Source organism: Lissotriton helveticus, chromosome 8 (genome assembly GCF_964261635.1).
Source record: "Lissotriton helveticus chromosome 8, aLisHel1.1, whole genome shotgun sequence".
In the NCBI taxonomy this organism is placed as follows: Eukaryota; Metazoa; Chordata; class Amphibia; order Caudata; family Salamandridae; genus Lissotriton; species Lissotriton helveticus.
The window spans coordinates 1,140,058,458-1,140,084,671 of NC_136069.1; the positions used below are offsets into that span (position 1 = coordinate 1,140,058,458).

A 26,214-nucleotide genomic window follows, 5' to 3' on the forward strand; every position below is an offset into this window, starting at 1 on the left:
ATGTTTATCATACTTCATTTCCAGCGCTTAGGTATCACCCTGCTATGTTGAGTGTCTCCCTCTTAACATTGTCTCAATATGCATCCTTAGCTGTTCTTTACAATTTACATTTCGTCCCTGACTTCTGTGGGCGATCTAATTCTTCTGTCTGCCTACCATTGACACAAAGATTTTTTTTCTTTTTTCGGCTTTCTCATGGCAGGGTGGCACACTCCTCTTTTCTTACATGGATTGACATGTAGTAAAGCACTAATCTAAACTAGAGACTGACCTTATCTCCTTGCACAATATTTCCTATTTGAACTCTGCACTAAAGGGCATTCTTTTCGTATTATGATAAATTTAATATTTGTGGTTTTCCAGGAGGCGTTATGTCAGCTGTACCTTTCTTTAGAGGTTTTTCCAAAATCAGGTATGGCTCATACTTTCAAATTTCAGGTTGTTGAACAGCAGGATCTGTGGCCCTAGGGTAGAAATGCGGTCAGATTGTACCAACAAGAAATGCAGAGGTTGGTGAGAGCAAAGCAGTATTATGGCTTTGATATCGCCAATCACTGATTGGTGTCAGATAGCTCCTGATAGTTCACCTCAACGTCTCCCAGAGGCTTTGGACCAAGTCTGTTTGGCTAGAGAAGGTAAGAACCCCTACTTATGCAAGGAGGAAGAACCTCTTAGTCCTCTTTTGCACCACTATGGCGTCTGGCACAAGGATTTCGACACCAAGCACTTTAATAGATGTCTCACTGACTGTTCCAACCGCAGGGCTCCCAACAGAAACAAGACCTACAAAAACAACAAGCGACCCAGCTGGTACACGAATGACTTCAGGGAGTCCAAGTGCCCCTGCAAACAACTTGAGAGAAAATGGAGACTAGACAAAAACACTACTGCAAGATTCACATACAAAGCCACCCTAAACCTCTTCCACGAACAACTACAAGACGCCCAGAAAAAGGCACTAACTCCCAGACTCGAAGTCTGCTCCAACAATGGCAAAGAACTCTCCACCTTCGACGGGGAGTACTCCAGTCTCGTAGCTGTCAGAAACATCATCATCCTGTGGGAAGCTGGCTCTTTAGGTGATATTTCAAAATGAGATATATCACGTAAAGAGTCCAGGAGTTCCTTTGAGTGGACAGGGGCTTTCTATGGCAAACCCAAGGTGCGCTCTTCTAGGTGGTAATGTGGTCGACCAGCCTAGGAGTGCAAGACATCTGAAAATGCACACAATAGTCAATAAGTGAGTCACACAACTCAGGAAGCAGATCCACATCAATTTAGAAAAATAACTAGTATCTTTATATCTGCTTTGGCGCCAGAAACAATTAGTTCAGGTAAGTACTTTTTTTAATAGAAATATTTTAGAGTTCAAAAAGTCGACACCTAGTTCAATTTATGGAAGCTGCAATGTTATTCTATAGGAAGAAAAGTCAATGCGGCGTTTGGTTATATTACAATGACTTACAGGACCCTTGTCGAGGTGTTAAGGTGAGTAGTGGGCAAGGTCCAATGCAGCACCAGCAGAAAACCACCAGTGGCACTAAAGCGGTCCGGTGCAGAGGTGCAAAACAGCTTTGGGTGCCCAATGTTATCCTATGGAGAGCGGTCACAGTAAAAAGAGGCTGCAGGCTTTGATTGAGAGGCTATTTGGGCTGAACCAATAGAGGGGCTCAGGCCTCATGATGGTTTGGGTCGTAGGGACACCGTTGGTCCTCTTCTCCACGGCCCAGGGGCGATGGGTGCAGAGGTGTGCTTAGGCTATGGGTTTTTCTTACCGGGAGCAGTCGCTGTGGAAAGGACCTGTGTGCAAAAGCAGCAGGTGACGTTGGGGAATCCCCAAAAGGTGCCACCACACTGGACTTAGTCTCTGGAGGACCACAGTGATACTGGTGGACTTCAATTCTGGCTTGGAGCAACAGGTGCAGTGGTGCCTTCAGGTTTCTGTCGTCGCATAGTCCTTCCAGGGTTCTTTGGATGACTGCAGGATGGAAGGAAGCAGGTCCGCTGCTTCTCTGGAGGTCTTGGTTCCCGAGTGAAAGAGTCTGGCAGGTCTCTCAGGCTTTGGGGACTCAGCAGCTGCAGGACAGTCTACTTTTGGTGCAATTGGCGTAGGAAGCATGTAGGCCAGCAGGGTTGGTGCTAAGTCAGTGGCTGGTTCTTCAGTTCTTGCAGGATGTGACTCTTAAAGTCCTTCGTCCTTCAGGTTGGCAGGATCTGTTGTTCAGGTGCTAGGTGCTCCCCATACTACTTATTTAGGGGCGTTTGGAGAGTCTAAGGTAGTAGTCCATAGGCTACTGACTCTTGGGGACATTATGCCCCCTATATGGTCACTTCCTGTGGGAAGTGTGCCTAAGCCAGTCCCAGAATTCCTAAGTATGTCATCACAAAGAGGGCTACTTCAGAAAAGTCGTGTCCACCTCACAGTAGCCCACTATAGGGGTGGTGCTAGCCTGGAGGTGGCATGCCTAACTGACAGGCTACATTTCATGCCTGTCCAAGTGCCAAATGAGCTCTGGAGAAAGGATGTTGGCTTCCTGTCTTGTGAGAGGAGTCAGATTTGCATTTCAAAGTTGGCAGCTCATTAAAGTTTGCCAGCCTAGGAAGACTAGTCAACAGGTCATCCTGTGGAAGAGGGGGTGGCACTTTTTTCCCGGACAGGTTGTTGTTCTGGGTCTCCTGAGAGCAGAAGTCTCTCACCTTAGGAGGTCAGAACGGTGTCTCGATGGCTGGCTGGTAGAAACCAGTCAACAAGCACACCAGAGGCTCGTAGGTTTACAAGAGGGGCACCTCTAAGGTGCCCTCTGTGTGCATGTATTGGTAAATCCAACACTGGAATCAGTGTGGGTTTATCAATACGAGATTTTTTATACCGAACATCCCAATTTTCTGTGAAGCCATCATGTAGCTTGGGAACTCGTTTTCACAAGTGTCCAGCACATGTTCTAAAATGGCCTACCTGTCCATTTGCACTGGTTGTAATGGCAGCACAGGGGCAAATCTGCTCATGCAGGTATGCCCTCACATTTAATACTAAGCACCCTGCCTTTGGGATGTTAAGCCTACTGTAAGGTTGGCATAAAAGTACTGCTCACAGTGTTAGGGGGGCCTGCACACAGGGATGTGTGGCGGGTCATGTTTTCACTTTTGTCTGCACCAAAACATACACCCTTCAATATCAGCCCATGGTTTGGTAAGGGGTCTCGTAGGGTGTCACAGTTTGTGCTGCAGCCCTTGGGGGACCCTCTTTAGTACCTCAGGCCATAGGTGCAGAGGTACCATGTACTAGTGAGACTCTGCTGAGATTTCTGTCCTGATCGAAGAAGAGACTGTCGCGGGACAGCTCCCAGAGCCACAAGTCGTCCTTCTCCTCCCACTCGAGGTCTTCAGGACACTCAGGAAAGAGGTACAAAAAAGAGGTCTAGGGGGACTTCATCTTCACCTCGGCTGCTGTCTGTCGATGAACGAGGTAAAGAGCACCGACACTTTAGGCATGGTTCTGCGGAGACAGGGTCAACTCTGCGACTCCCTCCTTTTCCGGGAGCCGGAGCGAACCCCGCTCAATAAAATAATTTTACGAGGCCATGCGCTCCTTATTTGAGTGGGTCGACCCCTCTGAGCCATCAGGCCCTCAGGGTCGGAAGGGGCCCTATCAGATTCCACGCCATCTGCTCCGGCCATTGCACCGCCTCATGGATCTGATCCCCAATCCGGGATGATGCCATTTGTGCCAACGCGACTTTCTCCAGCGTCCGACCCGAAGTCTGTGCCTTTGGCGCCCACCGATGGTGCCAGCTCCATCTTCATTCCCGCCGACTCTGAGTCGACTCGGCGTCGCTTGACGCCAAGTCCAGCAGAAGCCAAAGATTCTATGTTGTTGCCTGATCATTTTCAGGATATATCAAGTACTGGAGAGGACTGGAAGGGGTCTATGGACCTTTTAGAACACCAGAATGTATCTTTACAACAGATGGACTGATATGAGGAACTTGTGGAAGCCAGTGGACTGGAAAGGGGTCTATGGACCCTTTAGAATACCAGGATGTATCTCTAGAACAGATGGACTGTTACAAGGAACTTCTTGAAGCCAGTGGACTGGACTCCTCCGCAGATACTGGCATGCTGTCTGCCATCTGTGGCTATGTAGGAGGGGACTTTTTATACCATGGTGGTACAGAGGGCAACTGAGGTCCTTGGATTTGAGTTGCCCTTTGTGCAGGTCTGGACTAATCTTCTGACCGAAGTGCTTCAGCCTAGGGTTTCCATCTCAGAAACCTTATTGCCCTTAAATGAAGCACTAACTGATGTCCTCCTAAGGCCTGTGGTCCAAGCCTAGCACAGAGGCTTCTGTGAACAGGACAATTGCACTCTGTAATTTCCTAGCTCTGGGTGACCAAAGCCAAGGTTTCCCATCCAACACCAACCCCTGAGAGCCTGGTGGTGCAGGCTTCGACTTCCCATGGCACATTCCCTTATGGCTAATTTCCCGCACTTGGGAAGATGTTTTCTTCCTTCAGCCTGGCATTGCGGTCAGTGACTACTGCATGCTTATTGGACCGTTTCTCCCACTCCATGTGGGAGACGATTGGGAAAGTGCTGCCACGGGTTCCGGAGAAGGCCCAGGCTGAGCTCTCCCAGGTACTGAAGGATGGGAGAGATGCAGCAAAATTCACCATGGTGTGGCCTAGACACGACAGAGCGGTTTCTTCTACAGAGGCCTTACGGCGCCACACCTGACTAAAAACATCTGGCTTCACAGGCGATGTCCGGGCTAATTTGATGGACATGCCCTTTGACAGATCTAGTCTCGGGAGAGGAGGCAGACTCTGTCTTGGAGCGCTTCAAGGACTCTCATGCTACAGCCAGATCCTTGGGCCTCTCAGTAACACCCTGTGGCCAGTCTAGCTATCGCCCCTCCTGTGACAACAGAAGAGGTTTTCAACTGTGTCAACTGTATCAGACTTCCCAAGTTGTGCGGGGACGTGGACACTGCTCATTATGACCTTAGAATGGAAGCCAGGCGTCATCTGCCACCCAGCTATCGGAAGCCACAGCCTCCAAGCACTCCTTGTTTGTCTCTGCAAGACCATGCTACTCCAGTTGGTGGGAGAATCCATCATCATCGCCTCCGCTGGAGTTCCATAGCATTGGACAAGTGGGTTTTGAAGATCATTCTGAAGGGATATTCTCTGCCTTACCTTTCCTTTCTTTTCTTCCTCCTATTCCGTCACATCAAGAACAGCTGGCAGAGGATCATCTTTATTTATTCCAAGAGGAAGTTACAGCTCTCCTGGCCAAGGGGACTTTAGAGAGGGTTCCGATTTCAGAAGTAGGCAGTGGTTGCTATTCCCGCAATTTCTGATTCTGAAGGAGAACAAATGGTTACGACTCACTTTAGATCTGCGGACCGTCAATCTGTTCCTCAAAATGGAAATGTTCAAGATGCTCACATTGACTCCGGTATTTTCTACTCCTAGACCAAGAAGACATGATGGTAGCGTTGGACCTACAGGATGCGTATTTTCACATCCCCATCCTGCCGTGCCACAGACATTACCAGCGGTTCAAGGTAGGCCAAGAGCACTTTCAGTTTACAGTGCTACCTTTTGGCCTAACCAGCACCCCTTGGGAGCTCACCAAGGTGATGGCGGTGGTCGCAGCTCATCTGCGCATGTTAGGGGTTTCAGTCTTCCCCCTGCCTCGACGACTGGCTGTTGAAGGTGGTCTTACCCCAGGTTATCGTCTCCCACCTTCAGACTGCAGCAGACCTCCTACATTCGCTGGGGTTTTCTATAAACATGCCGTAGTCACACCTGACTCCTTCTTAGATGCTCCTTTTCTTCTGAGCTGTTCTGGACACTGAAGTTTCAGGCTTATCCTCCAGAGGAGCCAGACTAGGATATTCAGGCTTTGATACCGATTTCTCAGCCTCTATCCTGAACTTAGGGGAGACTGCCTCTGAGGCTGCTGGACGCTCTGCAATTAATCAATCAATCGGGGTATTTAAAGCGCAGCTACTCACCGGTGAGGGTCTTAAGGCGCTGGGGGCAGCTCAGTTGAGTGCTGGGGTAATCCGAAGAGCCAGGTGTTGAGGTCCTCCCAGAACTGGAGCAGTGTAGGGACTTGCCGGAGTTGGAGCGTGAGGTTGTTCCAGGCCTTGGCTGTGAGATATGAGAAGGACTTTCCTCACGTTCTGGTTTTGAAGAAGCGTGTGATGGTGACCAGAGAGAGGTCAGCTGATCGCAGGTGTCACTTGGGTGCTTGGAAGGAGAGGCGGTTGTTTAGCTATGTTGCTCCCATGTTGTGGAGGGCCTCTGCAGTGGGACCTGAAGTTCCAGTGAGCGCAGCATCAGGGGAATCTCTCCACCATGGTCCAGATCTCGAAGGGAACTTATAAAGACCTGCAGGGTCAGAGGCAGACCACTCCCCAACCAAATCTTACAGTAGTGATTGATGCATCACTCCTAGACGCGCGCTAGGAAGAGTCCGCAGCGACCTAGTGCAAAACTACGAGACTGCACACAAAAGAAAACTGGCGGTGATGACTGAGCTCGGCTCAAGCGAACTGAGCCGGAGCCCAGGGGAGCGACTTGGGTGAGGGCGCTCACTGTGACAAGGAGACGCTGCCTAGTGGCGACAACGTGAAAACCGCCGGGCCCACAGGTAGGGCATGGAGTCTGGGGGCCGCAGAGGACGGGCTGGGTGGCATCCCCCCCCACCCCCCCCCCTCAAACCCATTGAGAGGATAAGCCGAAACTGGAATCTACACCCAGCGGAGCGTAATTCAATGCCAAGAGTCGACCCGATGTAGCCACGCCAGCCCACGGGAGGGGACTAACATGGAAAGGGTGAGCGAGCTGAAACCTGCGCTGGGATCATGCCAGCCGGACTCGCAATCTGAGTATATGCGCCCCGACATGAGGCCAATATCTAGCCGCCCGCAAGGATAAAGGCGTCGGCCTGCACTGACCAGGCCTGGCGATCCCACTGGGTGAAACAAGGGGATTGATGACGAGACATGCATGTAATGGCCCGAAAGAGCTGACTCTAGGCCCGCTGAGGCAACTCATGCACTGCCAACCCTATAAGCAAAGCAAAAGTGCATCAAGTGACGCTGCCAAGAGCCCTTGTCCCCGAACCCCGTCTGGTATGCGCCTACCAGAGACAACGCTGCCACACACAACTTGATATCACGGGCGGCTCCAAGGGGCCTGAACCAAACCTCACACTGGACAGGAACCCAAGAAGGCACAGTGACTACATGAGAGGTACCTAAGGTGAAATGAGCAAGACTTTGACGCCGGATCCTCCACTGCCACTCCCCGCCTGTCTGAGAGGGGTAAGACCTCATGAAAACACAACTGACGAGACGTGCTGACTACCTGTGAACAGTCCTACTTTTTCTTCGGGGAGACTTCAGCACTTGCGAGTGGCCGAGCTGGGGGACAAAAAGGAGGAACAAGTGCGGAACCTCAGCAAACCTTCTAACTGGCACCATCCTTTGGCAATAGAAGCGCTGTGCATCCCTCCTGCTCTATTTTGTTGGCGACCACCCTGCTACAGATAGTCTTTCGGACAAATACCCCACTGAGCACCTGCATGCCATCAGCACAGAAACTAGCCATTTGTCTCCTACACATAAACACGCAACAACCTGGCACACACTCGGAAGCACAAGGGACTCAGCATACATAGAATGCTCAGGAGGGGCCCAAAACCTCGTGCTCTCCACAAAACTTGTCTCAGTCCTGCTGCTGTGGTGAAGATAAGCGCTGGATCACACCCGGACCTCACTAGCATCAAAAATAGACAAGGTCGCATCTGACTGCACCCTACTGAGAGCCGATCATCGAAAGCTATTGTATAAAGTTCAAGCTAATAAACAAAACCTGCTAAAACTAAAGCCCACGACCACGCAGCAGCACCACAAGACATCATGGACCGAGTGAACACTCTCGAAGACTGGCTGGAAGACGCGGAAGGCCGCTCGTATCGCAACAACATATGCATGGTACGCCTTCCAGAAGCAGAGGAGGGACAATACCCTGTCGCATACATTGAACGATGGCTGCAGTAACTTCTCATGAAGGACGCACTGTCACCCCAATTTGTGGTGGATTGAGCACGCCTGGTACTGGCCCGACGGCCGCCCCTGGATTCCAGACCGTGACCATTGCTTTTCAAACTGCTCACCTACAAGGATAGAGACACAGTACTAAGAGAGACCCGTAAGCTCGCCGGCATAAAGGCGCAAAATCAACAAGTAATGCTGTTCCCAGATTACACCATGCAGTTACAGAGATGGCGTGGATCATTCATTGATGTAAAGTGTCACCCCCGGACACTGGACATCTGCTACTCTCTAATGCGAGTCGTCGCAAAGGACAAACGCAATTCTTTGAAACACCCTCTGAAGTCTGGGACTGGCTGGAAGAGTCAGGACTATTAATGGGGCCCAAACTAGATGTGGACATGCAATCGCCCCGCCAAGGCAGGAAAAACCACAGCGGTGGCAGAGAAAGAAGCCCCAGGCAGACCGCGATCCTTTACATGGAACAAAGGATGATGTAGCGGCAGGAGGCCCTCCATGTGGCTGCAACCATCCAGGCTAACTCGTAGCCCTCCAAACCTGAGACCCGCTCAGCCCTTTCCCAGAGCTTGGTTGGATCATCGCCAAAGCAATCTAAAGACTGTGAATACCTCCAGCTGCCGGACATTATGCTGCAGACCTCCGACGACATAATCTGAACAATTGTTTTATTAAGCGTGCCCTTTCACGAGGGGCGTGGCTTGGCGGCAGAGCGGAATGGCTGCTTTAACTTGCAGCCCCGCTCGCATTAATCCGTATAAAACACGAGGTATCTCGGTCCTGCTTGCTGGCAGGACTTAATGGAGCACCCCGCTTCTGTAATCTGGGGAAAATCGTGAGCGTGCAGACCCGGGGGAAGTCTGGCGGCGACGGCGGTCCTGGCGCCGAGGCGGTCCTGTGTGCCCGACATAGGCCGGGACCTCGAGAGGCGGCTCCGAGGGCAGCTGGGACTCCTACTGAGCCCTGAAGGACGACGCCTGCTGGAGCTGGCGGAGGCGCGGTTGCACAAGGCGGCGGGACAACCGGCCGGTTGGAGGGGACTACGTTGCTGTATGCGGCTGCCGGCATGGGGGCATTAAATGCTGGGATCAGCAGAAGGCTCTGAGAGGCGGCCGCGAGAAAAAACCGAGGAGCGGCCGGATGACAGGTGCTGCCGAGACAGTACCTGCGCTGAAGGCCCACATGCAGAGCTAGAGGTGGGTCTGCTCGGATGACATCATAGCGCATAACTGTTTTGCCCCCTAGCGCGCTGGAAATTCAGGGCGAGGTGGCCACGAGGCACGATCCCAAGATTGGATGTAAGGCTGGAGGCCGCCATTTTGTGATTGCATCGGAGGCCCATATTCCATGCCCGATGTGGAGAACTGCTGAAACATACGGCGAACAAATGTAAGTGGCGGACTAAAAATGGATATGACCTTCTAACTACCGGCAGACTATGTGCTAATCTGGCTGCAGTTGGGGCGAAGCGCTCCATAGCGTGACTAAAACATCGTGGGCAAGTGGCTGGTGGGGAGACTAGCCGGAGATAGTGCCGCACTATCACTTGAGCTAGTGGTGTCTGGATCTGCTTGGGAGCCTGGTGCGGACCTACTCGATTATGTGGCACAGTGTGCAGGACCTCGCAATGGGGCGTATTCATAAGGTGATGCAGGCATAGGAAGAGCACGGGATGTGTGTGGTGTAGCTGCTTTGTTCCTTCTGGCTGGGCCATATCCTGGGACTGCCCTGAACCAACGGCGGATGGTAGTCATTTAGCCTGCCTGAGGGAAGCACACTGACTCACTGCTTGCGTATGAGACCAGACCGGCGTGGCTGAACTGTATACCAGGTGTGTTGCACGTGGCTTTGGTGCAACGGTGTGACCGTGAATGTAGCTCCACACCCATATCACCGTGAACCTGACTTGCAGCCCTCTGGGATAGTAGAGGACGTGGATTGGTGTCCCTCAGTGGCAGCTACGTTTGCTTGTACAGTGCAGTGGACGACTGCCCTTGATTGTTGGAGCACTTCGTAACCTTTCAAGAGGGCAGCAGACATTTCGTACACTGCGGGAAGGAGGGTTACATCTGCTACGAGCGATACAGTAAGTGGGCCTCCAGGTTTGGTTGCACCGACGCAGTGAATCCGCAGGGAGCGGTTATAAATAACTGCTGTGTTGGCTGCCAGTTGGTGGAGGAACCAATACACCGCATCAAGATGGGAATGCCAGAAACGAGACAGCCTAAAATCACGTTTGACAAGAAAACAAATAAACAGACCGACACAGCGGCAACGGAGCGGGAGATGGAGGGTGATGGAGCGCAAGAACAACTTCCGGCGGCGGACATCCGGACCATGTTTCAAGAATTAAAAACAAGCCTGCAGGGAATCGACTCGAAGATGGACACGCTGGCTGACTAAATGGACAGAATTACACAGAGGATGGACAAGCAGGAAGGGCGGGTCAGCGTACTGGAAACGCACGTGACAGAGACGGAGGAAGGCCAAACTGAGATCAAGAAGAAAGTGAAAGGAATGGATAAAGTGCTGGCGCTGATCCAACAGAAGAATGAGGATTTGGAGGCGAGATCGAGGCGTAATAACATACGCATAACAGGTATTGCGGAATCGTCAGACATCCCAAACATGGAACAATATGTTGAGACTATGCTAAAGGACATCTTTGGGCCCGGTCTTTCCTCAATGTTCCTCATTGAAAGGGCCCACAGATCTCTGGGAACGCGGCCCAAGCCGGGAGCGCCAGCTAGACCAATACTGGCCCGTGTGCTTAATTATAGAGATTGTGATGCGATATTGCGCCTGGCACGCGAGAAGGGAACGATACAATACCGTGGTAACGACATTGCGCTCTATCTGGACTTCACCCTGCAGGTACAGGCAGCCCGCAGGGAATTCATCCCGGCGAAAAAGATCTTCCAGCAGACTGGCACGAAGTATGCTCTGATATATCCTGCCAAATTGAGGGTCCAGGGCCCTGGCAAACACACCTTCTTTGTGGATGCTAAGGCAGCGCTAAATTATGCAAAACAGTCCGAGAGCAATGGCAGCGGAAAGCAGCAGAGGAGGAACATTCGGAAGATGGACTCAGTGACCTTGAATGACTCATATCTATTTGCTCGTGATGGTGTAGTACCTAGCTGGTAGATACGAGGGAACGGATATGCCCCACTAGGTTCCTGGTTGGGAAGATGTGTCTTCTGTAACTATAATGGGTGTCCAAAACTCTCCGTATCGTGAGTACTCTGAGACTCACGGAAGTGTAATATATGCGGGTGGGCCCTTAAGATGCGTGCGTGGCATAAGTAGCTCGGTCACCCTGTCATTAGCACAGGGGAGTATGGTGGTCACTCTGCACGCCCCATGGGATGAATCCTGAACTTTGGACTGTGTTTTTGATATGTATGTTGGAAGGGGCACTGGGGGGGGGGGTGGAATTACACAACCTGATTGGGGGGTTGGTGTGGGAGGGGTGGGAAGGGCTGTAGAGCTGAATGTTCAGTGGGAAAGGTCACTGTACAATCTGTTTGGCAGGTTGGTATGGGAGGGGGGCGTCTGTTGGTCTTATGTTTTCAAGGCCTGCTATGCCTACAATTTTTATTGGAGTATTGTTATTGCCTAAATATCCGGACACAAACTGGCTCTGTGCTGTGGTTTACTATTAGCCCTTTGATTGTGCATGTCCTTGTGCTTACACGACCCCTGAGATTGCGGATTGTGGTGGGGAGGATGGTCGCTGATGTACATAATATTTGTTGGGAATACCTGTGCAGGATATAACTTGTTTATCTTGGAACATCTGTGGTTTAAATGACCGCAGGAAGGCGAGGTTAATCCACTCATATCTGCTGCATCGTGGGGTTGATGTCTGCTTATTGCAGGAAACACATTTAGCAACTACTAACACCAACATGCTTCGGCACAATAGATGGGGAGAAATTATAGAAGCCCCGTTCTCCAACTATGCTAGAGGGGTGGCCATACTGATACATAGAGGTCTGCAGTTGAAAACGCATACCTCGATCATAGACGCAGAAGGCAGATATATACTGTTATTAGGAACACTATGTGGTGCCCCCGTATTGATTGTCAATGTCTATGGCCCGAATGTAGATAGCCCTTCCTTTTTTCAAAATGTATGGCACAAGATTCAGTCCTGTGGGCCGGCGGCGTTATTGTGGGGTGGAGACTTCAATGTGGTTCTGTCTCCTACACCTGACAGGCAGGGGGTGACACGCGACCATCACCCTAGTGCGGAAGCGGTGCTAAGAGATTTTATGGTTGAGGAAAGTTTGGTAGACTCATGGAGAACTCTACACCCGGAGGCACGGGAGGGCACATGCGTGACTGCACATAGAAGCGCCTGGTCGAGGATTGACTATTGGTTAATGTCCAAAGATCTACACTCCCGAGTGGTGGCTGCTGATCTGTTGCCGCAGACGTTTTCTGACCATGTGCCTGTGCGAGTACAGCTATCCATTCCCCCACAATATGTGCAACCATTTAGTTGGCGATTTCCCTCTAGAGCGGTCTTAGACCAAGTTTTCAGGGGAGAATTACGGAAGAAATTGACTGAATATTTTGTGCTGAATGAGAAATCGGTGGACTCGCCGGGAACACTGTGGGAGGCGTTCAAGGTAGTGACAAGAGGTAACTGCATGGCGCTAAAAACGGGTGTACTAAGGTCAATCAGGGACACTTTGGGCAGACTGGAGGGTGATATTGCTAATTTAGAGAGGAGAAACAGGAACATACTTCTTCTACACAGGCGGAACTGAGGGCGAAATTAACAGCATTTCAAGAGGAAGCGGAGAGGGAAACGGCGTACCTAAACAAATATACACAGGCCAGAAGATATGGTGAGGGAGACAGGGGTGGGAAAACATTAGCATCATTGTTGTGTACACCTCGGGGAGCAGTGTACATTACTGAACTACAGGGAATGGACGGGGAGATGGCACGATCGCCTCAGGCTATACTTCGAACAATGGCGGAGTATTACAGGTCGCTTTACACGTCACGCACTCACCCCAGTGAGACGGACATCAGTGAGTATTTGGACACCATTGCTTTAGCATGGTTTAACAATGGTGCACGACAATACATGGACCTTCCCATTACAGTAGAAGATATGAAGGGTGTAATCACTGACATGCCAGCAGACAAGCTCCCAGGACCTGACGGGTTAACAGCTGCTTTTTACAAAGAGTATGTTGAAATTGTAGATCCTAGGCTGCATCAGGTATACATGGAGACCATGGAAACAGGAAAATTGCCGCCCACCCTTAGAGAGTCCATGATAATAACCCTCCTTAAGCCAGATAAAGACCCAACGAGTCCAGAATCTTATCGTCTCCTTTCATTAATAAACTTGGATGCGAAAATCTACGCTAAACTGTTGGCGGACAGACTGAAGCCCATGTTGCCGCAGATAGCACTGTCTGATCAATCTGGATTTGTACCAGGTCGGGCAACGTCCCATAATCTTAGAGTTTTATTTGGGTTACGCCGCTACCTGGACCCGCGGGTGAAGGCGGTGGCGGCCCTGTTGGATGCCACTGAGGCGTTCGACTCTCTTGGGTGGAAGTTTTTATTTGCACTGTTCACTCGCATGGGATTTAGCCCGTTATTTATACAGCAAATTCTGCTTTTATATGTTGCCCCTGTGGCAAGGTTGAGGGTGAATGGCCAGATTTTGGAGCTGATTGACATCACAAGAGGCACGCGGCAGGGTTGCCCCCCTGTCACCGCTTCTCTTTGCTATTGCCACGGAGCCGTTGGCGGCCCGTCTAAGACAGCATCACACTCACCGTAGCATTGGATTTACCTCCAGGGGCCTACTCGTGTCTATGTACGCAGATGATATGACCATCTACATGGTCAATCCTGCTGAAAACGTCGACCCGATTATGAGGGAATTTATCAGATATGGAGGCCTCACAGGTATACAGATAAATTGGTCCAAATCAACGATGTTGCCATTAACTGACGGCTCTGACAAATGTGATACGGAGTTTCCCATCACGTGGACGGACGATAGTGTTAAATATTTAGGGGTCTGGTTCAGTAGGTCCATTCTGGAAATCTGGCTAGCTAACTATGGCAGAGTAGTGGAATGGATAGAAGTCAAAGTACAAAGATGGAAGACCTTGCCCCTCTCCCTGACAGGACGTATAGCCCTTACTAAAATGGTAATTTTACCTAAATTACTTTATTTGTGAACATCCCTATGCCCCTAAATAGTCACTTTTTTAAACGGCTTCAGTCTGGGATTCTGGAGCTAGTTTGGGCTGGAAGGCAACCTAGGGTGTCGTGGAAGCTACTTACTCTCCCCTTCGGTCAAGGTGGGCTAGCTGCTCCGGACTTTGAGCTGTATGCGTATAGTGCGTAGGCACAGTACTTGCATTATTGGCAACATCCTGTCCCATTCCAGCCGCATGTGGCTATAGAAATTGGTATTGCTGCTCCCACCCCACTTAACACAACTGTTTACCACCCCTATAACGGATCTCCGTCGGACATTAACGCGGTTGAAGCCACGAGATGAGCCTGGTCGAAAGGGCTGGTATAGCGGAGCTGTATGCGCCGTCAATGCTGTTGGGAGGCAACCCTTTGTTGGGACCATTAGCGGATAAGGCGGTGACGGAGCGGGCGGGCAGACACGGGCTGAAGGTGGCAGGGGATCTATACCCTGACGACGAATTTTTCACACTGCAGCGGATGTGCGAACCAGAAACACAATCGGCTTCCGACATGTTATTATTTTATCAATTGCGGGCGGCTTGTAGGGCTCGCTATCCCCAGTTTCCGGCGGCACCATCCGCGCTGCCGGCATTGGAGGATTTGCTTTCTAATGGCTCCCCTCGTAAACTGATTACCCGTATTTATCGTATTACGCAGGAAACGTCACCTATTATAACATAGTGACTCCAAAGCTGAGTGGGTAAGGGAAAACAGGTATGGAAATAACTGATAAGCAATGGTCCTTTTGTTGTTCGCAACTTGAGAACTTCTCACCTAATTATAGGTTGTGGCTCATTCATTTCAACTATTTACACAGAACATATCGGACGCCCAAGCAGGTTTGTCGTATGGGCCTTCAGGCAGATGCTAATTGTTGGAGGTGTGGGGAAGCGGAGGCACATTTTTTTCATTTGACTTGGACGTGTGGGCAGGTGGCACAATACTGGGTGGAAGTGTTCGGGCACATAGGGCACATTATTGGATTGGAGTTGCGGGTACACTCGCTAATGGCACTTTTGGGCTTTGTCATGGAAATTCCTAGTGGTTTACGTAAGCTGACTGCTCTATTGCTACTACTGGCTAAGCGACAGATAGCGTTACACTGGAAGAAGATGGCCCCTACCAGGGTGGCGGGCTGGATAAGGTTGGCTGTTTATTGAAGAGACCAATTGACCTATAGGGTGGGTGTAGAGGAGGTGTGTTTGTAGTGGTTGTGTGTTGGTGGGTTGAAGGCCAGGGGGGCATTTTGTTTTTGATTTGTGTGGGGCATGGAGATGGGCCGGATTAGATCGATAGGGGATGTGAAGGGTGCGTATCGGATATGTTAGGTGAATTTTTAAGATATATTGTAATTTAGGGTGGGTGTATGGCAGGCAGGTTTGGGTTGTAGGTTGGTTAATTCTGTTTGATGACCATGAGAGAATATGATGCTTAAAATATATATATGTTTCACAAGAACTATGGCTATGCATGTGATAACTTTTTAATCGCCACCGGACCGTGATGGTTGTCGGTCACAAGGCTGTGTTAACATCATCGTATGCTCTGAAATTACTTGCTGCCGGCCTCCGGGTTGTAGGCTCCAAAAGCTGTGTTCTTTGTGTACAAGGTAATAAAGGTTTTTGAAAATAAAAAAAGTGTGTCCTTTCACTGTTTATGCACCTATTACATGGCTTTATCTATGCATCTTGATCCAACAGAAGAATGCTTAAGCACTCGGAAAAATCCGCTTGGCATAAATCAGGTAGGATACCCCCAGCGCAGAGCTCCTTCCCCACCAGACCAGATGCATTCACAGCCAAACTCCACGTATAAAAAAAAAAACCTAAAGGAATTTATTAACCACCCCTAGCAAATATCTGGATGTAATTCAACACACACAGGCACACGGCACGCACCCCCGCAGTCAGTCACATCCAACATTACAGTTGCCACTGTTTGGCCTCACAGTTTGGACGAGCACCTACTACGAGTTCACTCTCATAATGTTACACTCAACTCTGTTGCGTCCCTACTCCTTGTTATTTTTCCCCCGCCTCTAGAAACTGACTGGCACCCGGTGACTGATAACCTCAACCTCCCCCACACAGAGGACTACAAAACACACTCATGGCACGGAGTAATATCCTGACATTGAACATGAGGGGCATGCACGCGCTGCCCGCAGATACTCCATGTACGCACATCTCCCCGTAGACACGCAAAAAGTCTTTTTACAGGAAACCCATCTCACCCAAACAGAAGCCGACCACCTCTGCAAACACTGGAGGGGACAAGTATATTGTACAAATTACTCTTCACAGGCACGGGGCACTGGTATTGATATGGGCAGGTGTCCCGCACATAGTAGTGTTCACAGATCCGGAGGGGAGATATGTATTTGTGAAAGGCAAACTAAATGGGCCAAAGCTCCTCATGTGCTCCGTGTACGCCACAAACATGTAACAAGCCTCATTCCTTAGAAAACTTACAGGAGTGCTGGCCAGATGGAGTGGGCTCCCCTGGCTTATAGGAGGGGACTTCAACTCTGTTTTAGATGTAGAATTGGATAGGTCATACCCACCCCTAACACGCACCACGGCAAGATCTAATGCGCAGGCCCTGTCGGAGTGGCTAACAAACTGGTCGCCGACAGACATATGGTGAGTACTTAACCCTACCACACAAATTTACTCATTCTACTCCCCAGTTTAATGATCTTCACGTCCGACTCGATCGCATAGTCTGGTTGCCTCACCCTTCTCCCTCTCATCAAACACACTGAATACCTGGGGGCACACATTCTGACCACAACCCCCAGCTCCTGCAGCTCACATAGGACACAGGGCACCCTCTGATCTCCACGTGGTGCCTACAACCAGCAGTGCTGGAAGATCAGGCATTCCGCTCCTCCCTGGGGACAACAATACTCGAACATTTCGAGATAAATGATCATTCCACAGAGGACTCCCTCCTTGAATGGATTGCCTTCAAAGCGACAAGAGAACACATTCTGGGGGCCACATGGAATATGTGCAAAAAGCCGAACAATGCGCTCAGCAAAGTAGAACAACCGCTGTTGGGCCAGGAGTTAAAACAGAGGACTGCAGGGACACAAGATGACTGGACACACTACGGAAAGGGCACGCAAACCTGCTAGAGAAGCTCTGATGACACAACTATGCAGCGCACTAGGCACGTGCACACACCACTGCAGACCTGGTGGGAAAAAACACTAGTGTGGCTACTAAGCCAAGAGCAAGCACACCATCCCATAAATGCCCTAAGAACTGAAGCAGGACAGATTGTGTATACACAACATGGAATATACGCAACAATGGAATGTCCCTACACCACATTGTACCTGTCTAATGGCCTTCCAAACCCGGCCCCCAATCCACCCCTGTGGAACATGGTAAGACCTCAAGATCATCCTGGACACAGACCTCTCCACGAGCAAACAGATCAACAACGTCTCCTCATCATGTTTCCACATCCTGCGAATGCTACACAAGATTTTCAAGTGGATCCCACTGAACACTAGATTAATGGTCACCCAGGCTCTTATCACAAGTAGACTTGATTACAGCAACACCCTCTACTTCGGAATCCCAGCCAATGTCCTACGCAGACTGCGAACCACAGAGAATGCTGTCCCTAGACTCATCCAGAACATCCAGTGAAATAACCACATCTCCACCCCTCAACAATCTCCACTGGCTCCCAGTCCAGGAAAGATGTAAGTTCAAGCTACTCACCCACGCCTACAAAGATCTCCACAACACCAGTCCAGCTTACCTCAACCACTGCCTCAACTTCTACCAATCTGCCAGATACCTTCGATCTGCGTCCAAAGCAAAAGCACACCTCCCTTGCATCAAGAAGACCAGGAGGGGCGGACGCTCCTTCTCATACCTCGCAGTCCAGACCTGAAACAACCTCCCGAAAAACCTTGGAACCTTTCCCTCCCCCTCGTTTGTGGATATCTGAAGGAACCTCAAGACATGGCTCTTCCAGACGAAACTGGCAGGATCTCGTCCTCCCCCTCAGGCTAGCCCTACTCAGTACCTAGATACCCACACATGTGATTATCCGAACTCTACAAATTCACATAACATAACATGGTGAATACACCATACCTAATGACCATACCCCTTCCTGAACTTGGTGGAAGATACTAGCCTCCTTCGACATAGGTCTGTGAAAGATTTTACCAAGCCTCACTAACAGACACTGCACAAGTGCAGCAATGGCAGTAATAGTGGAAGTTTTCCTGACGTGCAGAAGAGGTCCTATAGACAGCAGTACACTCTTGCACTCAAACTCAACTCCCCCACCCTCTCTACGGCAATAATGGAGGGGCGGAAAAATGGGAGAGAGCAAATCCAATTGTGGGATGCAGAGAGAGTGAATAATACAACCTTCAGGAATTTAGTTTATATTTCAATTTTACATTGTACATATCACTGCCATACAGTATTTGAAGTACTGTGTCACATTCTGGTGGTTTCTTTGAAAATATTGTTTCCAATCCTCAGTTCCTCAACATGGACTCTCTATTCTACCTTTAGGAGGAACTTCTCTTGTGCCACGTCCAGTACTCAAGGGAACATCTGGATGTTGCCACTACATTTAGAGGCTATCTCTGACACATTGTAGGTTAGTCTAATGGCATTTTTAGGTCGAGCTGGCGTCGACTCGCTCGTGAGATTTTATGATTTAAAGGGAGATTCACTAGCGGGCCTCCCTCTATCCCATTGGCTGCCCCTCTATCCCGCCCCTCTATCCCATTGGCTGGCGTCACCGTTTATGCTAAACGGTGGCCAGCCATTGGGAAAGAGCACTTGGTGACGTACAGTTTTCTCTATTTCTGCCCTCCCACTTGGACAGACTGACCTGACTTCCTGCTAGCAAAAAAGGTTTGTTATCTTTATGGGGCAAAACAGATGGCCCCACAAAGAAGAAATTAACCTTTTACGCCAGCAGGAACTCAGTCCAAGTGGGACGGCAGAAACAAAATAGTCTAAGCGAGCGCTTGTTTTCTTTTACATTAAGATTTACTTGTGCCCTGGGTTCCTCCGTTGTTTGGTACCTGAAAGATAATGCATTGTTCACAGGATATCTCAACACTACGATTCCTCAAATACTAATAAATATTACATATATCATGACTCACCTGTGCACGGCACATCTCGTATGTGCTACCGCTTGGATCTCATGCTTGGAAGAGCCCGCATAGCTCTAATGGCACAGACGTCCTGCCCCCGAGCCCTGGTTGTATACATGCTATGTCAGTGGGAGATGCCACAATCATGGCGCACACCCACTTTGTAACAGATTAATAGCCAGAGGGCCGTGCCTTTCAAGTGCTTGACCTTTGCTGTTTTTTCCAGCCCCCGTTTGATCTTCTTGGGATATTTAGTTTTTTTAGCTGACCGGTTAGGCACCAGTCAGGTCAGGAGTCGGGGATGCGGAGTTTCAGCCATGCCGCAGAGCACGCTGAAGAGCGCGTGCTAAATTCACCCGTGCCCTACCTGTCTCCCCCACCCCAGGCTGAGGCTCTTCCTCCCCTCCAGCTCCCCTTCCAGCACGTCCAGAGGTCAGAGGCCACTCCACCGCTGGAAGTGTTTTCCAGCCTCCCCCCAAACCCGGCATCACCCCCCCGCCCCCTTGCGTTATCTAACTCTGGGGTTATTAATGCACGGAAGGATCGCCCAGGGGTGGCGGGGGTAGAAGGAGAAGGTGCAGGTGGCAGGATGAGTGGGTCGGGCTCCCTTGCAGTGGACGGGGTGCTCATTTTGTTGGCTGTTGCATTTACCAGTTGCCATCCCCCCCCCCTCTCTCTCAGTACTCTGGACGTAAAAAAGTCGCATCTCGTCTGCCGGCTGCTGGAAGCAATCACTAAAAATAACAAGAAAAGGGAAAACTCAATTTACTTTTACCTATGTGGTATTTTATTTTCCATATCTGGAGAGATGTCATGCGAGTTGTTCTTATTGTATTGACTTCTCCTGGCCGGACCGCGGCGTTGCGTGGGAATTCCAAAGAGTTCCATGATCTGAATGCGGAAGATCGCTGTGGGCAAGTTGGATGCTCGGAGGTGTGTAGCTCCTCCTTGTCGGACGGGTCCTGACCCGCAGGATGCTCTTGTGCTCATCGTTCCACGCTAATATAGGGGACTCTGACTTTGAGGTACCACTTTAGATCTCGTCGGCACATTTGGTACACAAGGTGTGTGAGTAATGGATGAGGCGAGTGGGGAACGGTGATACGTTGATGAGGCTACATGAGGTAGCTCCTCTTGCTGCTTGCGTGCATGTGCTTCATGATCGGGGAGTGTAACCCCTTCTGTACAAGCCGTTGTTGTGTCAAGGACATTAATTGATTCTCCATTCCTGCTGTTTTCTCCATGCCGGCGCTCTGTTATTCCCACTTGTTAGTTGGGAAATGTAAGATTCACACCCTCTGATTCTCACTAACTAAGCTCCGCCCCGTGCTCCCTTTTTGCTCCCATCCCCAACAGCAACTATGTCCAGACCTTTCTTTCTTTTTATTTATTTTTAAAGTTTTATATAGTGCTTGCCCGTAGGTATCGCTTTACATACACACAGTAAACAGCAGAAGGACATTACATTACATTGTAATCCGGCACGAAGGAAGCAAACCAAAGAAAAAAATACAGCATGGGAAATAAATATGCAGTGCAGCGGAGGGGGAGAGCGCAATACAAAGAAACAGGTGAGAATGACATAGTCCGGTCACCCACTATCCTTGAATGTCCAGGAAGAGAAGAGACAACTCGGGTATAGTAGTCTAGGTAAGTTGACGTTGGTACTGAAAGTATTTGTTTAGGAGATGGCGTTTCAGGTCCCTTTTGAAACAGGAGAAGGAGGGGTTGCATCTTTTCTCCTCAGGAATTGACAGGGAATGAGGCAGAAGCGAGACGACTCTCTCTGCCTGATATGGTAGGCGACTCTCCAAGGAAATAATCATAGCTCACGACAGGCTCGTCGTCTCCTGTGGACTGTACCTTCCGGCAATAAAAATAGTTTCCTGCTGTTCCTTCACTCCTGCAGACCTACTGTTCGGAAGTTTTCTTAATTTAAACACGGTAATCACCAGCCTCCTACCAGAGGCACAGTTCGCTCTATTTCAGTCAGGTCTGTTCATTTCCTTGCACTTAAAAGGTGCGTGCACGTGGGGGTGACATGCGTTTGTTTTATAAGTTAAGACATGACGGCATGGGGCGGTATGCATGTTCAGTCCAGTTCGAAGCGAATTAAGTAGAATATACCGTTAGTTGATATCACCCAACATAGAGTGGGCACTGTTGAACGGTAATAGTGTGAGGTCTGTGTGCAACCTAAAAGCTAGACAGGGCCACTGGAATTTTGCGGTAGGGGAATCACCAAATTATGCGGCGTGGATTATTAAAATATGCAGCACAGAAAGAAAAATGATGCGGCTAAATGCTGCACATTTTGAGACGTTATTACCTTATTCTTTTTTATCTTTACACGTGGTAATACTGTCAGGTAAACGATTTTACTTCACTAGAGCCAGTTTAACACCCAAATACAGCAGCAATAAGCAACTAAACGATGACCATTCAATGTTTGGGAAGGGCCTTCCACTATGTTAGGAACATGTTTTTAGTAACTTTAGATCCGTTTGAGCTAGAAAGACTAGAATACATTTTTTTATTTAAATATGAAGATTATACAGATGATGATGGATTATGTGGCAATTCGCAGAGCCATAACTATGGGGAAAACGTTACTTCTGCACAATCGCATAATTCTATTGGCCCTTGATATTTGAGATGGTGATACACACGGGTGTTCACCTTTCCAGGCGACAACACCACGTGCCGTATAGTTTTGAAAAGTGTCCAAGTGCTTATTTTTTTTAACGCAATAAGAAATCTAATATAAGTGATAGCAAAATAAATTATTAACAGTGTAGGGAATGGCACCATATTAGTAAATGTTTAATTGTTTTGTGATGAAGCATGCCTTAGGTTTTTATTGTTCTAAAGTTCAATATAAGTATGTGCATACACGCTTATTACTTTCCATGTACAAACAGGCTTGCGCCTTCGGAGACACTTTGAATGGCCTAGTCACTGAGTGTTCAGCGGCTGAGCCAGCCACCATTTTGTCTGCTCATTTGCTGATTCCAGAGGAGACTGGCGCGAAAGATAGCAAGGTCTCAAGAGTAGGTTAGAGGTAATAGATGACACTGTGCCTGGGTCGTGCTATCAACTGCAGGACATTTGAGCAGCAAACACCCTGTCCTTCCCCTGTGCTGTCCCTTTCTGGTACTTTCTCGGATGTAATGGTTGTAGAGACTTTTTTGCCAGTCGAACACGAAGCGCTCTGAAACTGCAGTTTTTTTGTTGTTATATTTGGGTCTCTTGAATAAATGTGTAACTTGATTCCTTATTTTATCGTGGTGTTTTCTCTTTAGAATATTTGCCTCTGTCTGTGTTCCATTGTTAATCCGTTTAACCCCCTTGTGAACTGTAGGGGTCTAGGAGTTGAGCTGACAGGATTGTCTTGTTTTCAACTAAAACTCACTATCGAGATCTGTCGTCGGGACAATCAATGCGCGGGGTGCGAGTGGATTTACCGGGGAGGGGGACGCAACACAAAAAAACAGGATTATTGGTTTGTGTGACCACAAGAGAGGGGCGAGCACACAGGAGAGCGCGAATCTTATTGTTTGCCAGACAGGGGAGCCTGATTTAGACTGTGCCTGTCTTGACTTTTTGGATGAAGAGTTTACACAATGGGGATTTGGGAGTCGAACGTAACATAGATCGTGAGCCATAAAGGCAAACGATATGTAGCTGCCTCCCCCAGCCCACCCCACCTAGAGCCCAAACAGTGCGGTAAATGGGCTGGCACACTATACCGGTGTGTGCTGCTTTCCTCCCGCTTAGGACCTGCACTTCTCCTTGCTCCGGTAGGGTGTATGTACCCGTAACCAGGAATTTGGAGCAGGGGCTGGAACACGGTTGGAGGGAAGTGATTCTAACAATGGGACTGTCAGAGCAAAGCCTGTCTGCACCAGTCTCTGACTGCTGAATGCCAGTATGCTCACCCCGACTGAGCCACAGAGAAATCATTCAGTAGAGGTTTATCTTATTTTCATAATGAAAGGATGGCTCACTGATAAGGACATTGCAGGCCCTGCACCACATTGTCACTAACATCACTCTATATGTGTAAGGTAGGGCGTGCTGTCTTCAATGTAAGTCGACCCAGAACAAAAAAAAAAAGAATTTGCAATGCAATAGGTCTCGCATTTACGCAAGTTTGTGCTATTGACTTTGCAAATGACAATGCCTTTGATGTTTTAAAAACGAAAACATAAATAAAAGGCAGTCATTTGCAATGTCAATTTCTCAAACTTGCGTTAATGCGAGACCTATTGCATTGCAAATGCTTGTTTATGTATTGTTTCCAAGTCTGGTGATCATATCTGAAGTGTACAAAGTTGCATCAAAGGTATTCACAGGTACTTAATCATGGGATCTGGGACCAGCGGTTCAAAAACACATACAATTATTTTTTATTATTGCAACTGCAACTCGTGTACAAAATGGCGGCCGCAAGCAGATACTAGCGGCGGTGACAGGCGGAGGGTGCAGAATCGTAGGGGGACTGTCCCCGTGATCCTGTCTGCGGTGCAGCAGGTGTACAATCTCCCCCGCAGTGAGGACAGCGAGAGTGCAACTGCTGCTAATGACCACAGCCGATGCTCGGTGAGTCCAGTGAGCAGCGGTGGGGGAATGCGCTCGGGCAGCACCACTAATTACTGGGAGCTGTACACCTCAACTAAGGATCATCAGGGCATCCACTACGCACACTTACACAGGGGCGGTGATTCTTGTGTCCTCCATGGCACTCTCAACTCTCAAAGACCCCGCGCCTGACCCTACGATGGCGCCCCACACTCGAGTCCGCAGCAGAATGAAAGAGGGCGCAAACGGCTTGGGGGCTCCCTGCACCAACTGAACGGAGGCTGTTTCCCCCCTGTGTGGCACCCCTCTCCCTGGAGCATCCTCTCAAGAACAGCCTGCATCCAGCAGAGCCCCTACCCTGCAACAACAATACACCACTGGAGTCCCCTCAGACCCACGGTGACCAGCTTGCTTGGAGATTGAGCCCCCTGGATGCAGCTGATAGTGCTTTTGCCCCTACAGACACAGATAGCTGCGACAAGGAAGCACAGGTACACGGTTGAGCAATGTCTCAACAGAATCTGGTGAGTGCCCTATCTTCCTCATCTTTGCCGCGCTCCAGGAGGGAGGTCTCTGATCCTAAGGCCAGAAGGGAACAACTTTGCAGCAGTGTTCAGTGGGCAAAAGAACTGGAACGTTGGCGAATCAGGGCAGCGCAGTTGATATACGCACAGTTACTTGCAGGGAACGTAAACGATACAGGAACGCATCCTACCCCACAGCCAGTGAATGTAAGCAGCGAGAAACAGTGGGAGAAAGACCAGCTACTCACCTATGTGTTCTGATGTCCAATGGAACTACCAGATAGCTAAAGAGTAGATGGGTTATGGACTTCCTCCGTCACCTACCCAGCCGGACCTTGGGCAGATTTCCCCCTCGTCTCTACGTCTTATCTTCCTCCTACCCCTTTACCCTATTCCCTTACCCCTCCTTGCTCCATCCACCTTGTCCCCTATGTTCTTTAAATGCTTTTCTTGATACTTATGTAACTTTTAACTGATGTTAATTGCAACATTATTGTTACTCATGTTACGCACTCTGATTCCTTCGGGTCTAGCCAGTGCTATTTAATAACTCATTAATTAAATATGTTACCATTTAGTACTCATGCTCTCTTTGTCTACTTCCCTAGCTCCTATCCCCTCTCCCCTGAATCTCTCTCCCCTTGCCTGCTACTCTGCCTAACCCCCTATCCTTTGTGCCCTTTGACTAAGCACTCCTTCTCCCCTTGTTGGAGAAAGACCCAATATTTATACTCTGGAGTCTCAGCGAACCCACTGAGAGAGTTCACTGCGCCAAGGGAGCCACTCACAGCTGAGGTATGGTATGGCACCCCTTGCCAAAGCACGCCCTCTCCCCTTTTTGGGGAAGGATCCCGTATGTAGGCCTTGGAGTCTCAGAGACCCCTCTGAGAGAGTCTACTGCATAAAGGGAGCCTCTCGCAACAGATAGGGAGGTGTTACCACTTCCGCTGGGATCACAGCTTACTGGACTTTGGACGTTGCTTTGACTCGTCTACCGGTTTGTGTCCCCATGGCCCTTCCCCATCTCTTTCCATGCGGTGTCTCTCACCCTCCTCTCCTCTTTCCCGCCTTCATTATCTGTCTACTTCACCTACTCCTACCCCCTCCCCTGAATCTCTCCCCTTGCCTGCTTTTCCCCTTACGTATTTGTGCTTATTGTTTATCTCGACCTTACAAGTAACTTTGTTGCCATTCTCTAATAATTGTGTAACCTTTGTAACGATGTAATCTGTAACTATGATCTAATACTCATGTTAAGCGCTCTGATACCTCTGGGTCTAGCCAGCGCTATATAAAACCTTTAAAAATAAAAAAATAAAAAAACCCTCCTTTCATTTTATGAACTGCCTTAATGTTGGTTCTCAAAGGAAACGGTTTAGCAAAGGGCAAGTTGTGATGCAGAAACTATAGGCTATAAACCATATCCTTAAAATTGCTGCATGAGAACTTTAGAACTATCCATTACCTACCTTTCTCTGTCTAGTTGAGCAGCGTACCAAATAGTATTTCTAATGGCTGCCATTAGTCAAATAAAATATAGAACATAACGATGAATATTTGAGTATGGATGGACCTGTTCATTGAAGGATGGGTACATGAATGACTAGATGGTAGATAATCAGTGAATGGATGAT

General features: G+C 49.2%; 1 protein-coding gene across 2 annotated transcripts in view; it reads left to right on the top strand.

Annotated features, from left to right (window-relative positions):
- Nucleotides 1-26,214, top strand: part of EIF5B (eukaryotic translation initiation factor 5B) — a 499,902-nt gene that overhangs the window by 157,769 nt on the left and 315,919 nt on the right. The gene's annotated exons all lie outside the window — the stretch shown is intronic.